Below are 2,791 nucleotides of genomic sequence, written 5' to 3' on the forward strand. Positions count from 1 at the left end.
TTTCGTTATCTAACTTTCATATAAGTTTGTGTTTTGATAAGCAAATGGTGGTAGTATTATTGTTTTATAGTAATTGATATTTGTATTAAGAACTGCAGTTACATCACTATTAGTTATGTCAACAATAACGACATTGTTTATATTAACAATTAGGAGAATTCCGATTTTCTCTTTTTACCCTTAACTATTGTTCCAAATTAATTCATTATGGGCATCGTTTTACCTGTGTTTCATAAGTTATAAGAAAATAAAGAGTCTTCAACTCAAATCTCACGGGGAAAAAAAAGAAAAAAAAAAGATTATTTAGAAATACTCACCTCTATTCCATCGCCTTATTCTAAGAGTTCACATTTCGACGTCTAAAAACAGCGATGAAAACAATATTGGAGACAATAGAAAGAGCCTCAAGACTTAAGCTTTTTCTACAGATGATTATCATGCTGTAGAATTTATACCTTAATCTCATATGCTAGGGGTAATCGAAATATCACTTTCTCACCTGTCCCAAAAACTCCAATAACTTCATATAAATCACGCCAGTATATTATAGTAAATTTCTCGTACCACGTCATCCTTGAAAAAAATTATAAATAAAATATAGACAAAGAAACAAGTATTAAACACAACCTCCATGAATATGTCCATCTTTTTCTTTTCGCTAAAGAAAAGGCTCCGCCACTAATGCCTTCGTATTTCACCAACAGAGGTTCTTTTAAAGGTAAACTGGTCGAACGATGATGATTTCCTAATGATTTTCCTTGGGAAGGATTTTTATTTTGTTTGTCTCCTATGATTAGTACGTATGTATGTTTTCCATTTGTTTGATTGTTTATTTGCTACCATCATAATTTTTCTTTTCATGTTATAAGAAATTACAACAATATTTTTCGAACACTCCCTTCATCATTCATATATTACTTACGTTATATTCTAATAATAGATTTAAGTGCCACAAACTACAGTATTTATCATCTTTCTAAGGGATAAGGACATTTGTTTCCTTTTCCGTGGTCATCATTTGGCTTTAGCAATATGAACCTGAAACCCCCCAAGTATTTTTCCATCTTCCATCATAATATTCATTTTTTTTTTTACTACTATTTCTGGCATGATTCAAAATCATTTTTGTTATTAAAAAAAATCCTTTTCTATCAAAAAAATCTTTAATGAATACTCTAAAAAGGAAGTTATTCTAACTCATATGCTGTATTTACTTGTTTCACTAGCCAAAGTGATTTCTACAGACTGAAAGCAGTCCTTGACACTCTCACGGCTGAGAAGTTTTTTTTTTTTTTTTTTTTTTTTTTTTTTTTTAAGTAACTCACTATAGAATCAGTGTTATTTTCGAGCAATATAAACAGTAATATTTACTCATTCTTCTTTCCTCTTTTAGGTTGAAAATAGCGTCGTTAAGGCAGACTGATGTCAATATAAATCTCCCAACAGTAGTCGATACCTGCTATCACCCAGAGGTCACCCGGCTGTGATTGGGAAATGGTATTTCCTAGGCGTTTCCAAGGCGTTTCTAAAGCTTATATATTGAGCGTTTTTTTTTTGTCCCCTTTTTTTTTTTTTTTTTTTTTTTTTAAGGTCTGTAGATTAATACCATTTGAAAATTAAGTCTATTGATGAAAATAGCCTTTACACATATCAAGTTTTTTCAGCGTTTCAAGGAAATTTTTATTATCATTTATGTAAAATAAAACTTGAGTAATGAAATATCAATCTTTTTTTCACATTTATATGATAAAATAGAAAAAAAAAACTGGATTGTACATTACTAGAATGACATTAAAACCATTGTATTATTTATGGAAGGGACTCCGGACAAAATGCATGTTATACTTTTCGCTCAAAACCAGCCTCATCTATGCTACTACTACTACTACTACTACTACTACTATTATTATTATTATTATTATTGTTATTATTATTATTACTTGCTGATCTACATCCCTAGTTGGAAAAGCAAGATGCTATAAGCCAAAGGATTCCAACACGGAAAGTAGCCCAGTGAGGAAAGGAAATAAGGAAATAAATAATCTACAAGTGAAGTAATTAACAATGAAAATAAAATAAAATATTTTAATAGTAACAACATTAAAATAATTTTTTTTTCATATATAAACTAGTAAAACTTCAAAAAACAAAAGGAAGAGAAATGACAGAATAAATGGCCCTAGTGTACTCTCAAACAAGAGAACTCTAACCCAAGACAATGAATGACCATTGGTATAGAGGCTAAGGCACTGCCCAAGACTAATGGTTTGATTTTTTAATGTTCTTCTCCTAGAAGAACTATTTACCATAGCTAAAGAGTCTCTTCTACCCTTACCAAGAGGAAAGCAGCTACTGACCAATTACAGTACAGTACTTAACCCCCTGGCGAAGAAGAACTGTTTGGTAATCTCGCTACTGTCAGGTGTATGAGGAAAGAGGAGAATATGTAACGAATATGTCAAACTATTCGGTGCATGTGTGTAGGCAAAGGGAAAATTGGCTGTAACCAGAGAAATGGATCTAATGTAGTACTGTCTGGCCAGTCAAAGGACCCAATGCCTCTCTAGCGGTAGTATCTCAAACGGGTGACTGGTGTCCTGGCCAACCTACAACCTAGTGAGATATGAGCTCCTGCCCTATAGATTGGCAAGTTTTCTGCACACAAATATGACCATTTTTTCTGGTTTCTTTTTCTGCAAAGGATTCTTTCATTTTTTCCTGTTAGTGTAACAAATGGCAGTTACATTTTGAAATTCCTATGTATGCATCAATCCTGAAATTGGAGTATCAA

Source organism: Palaemon carinicauda, chromosome 19 (assembly GCF_036898095.1).
Source record: "Palaemon carinicauda isolate YSFRI2023 chromosome 19, ASM3689809v2, whole genome shotgun sequence".
Taxonomy (NCBI): Eukaryota; Metazoa; Arthropoda; class Malacostraca; order Decapoda; family Palaemonidae; genus Palaemon; species Palaemon carinicauda.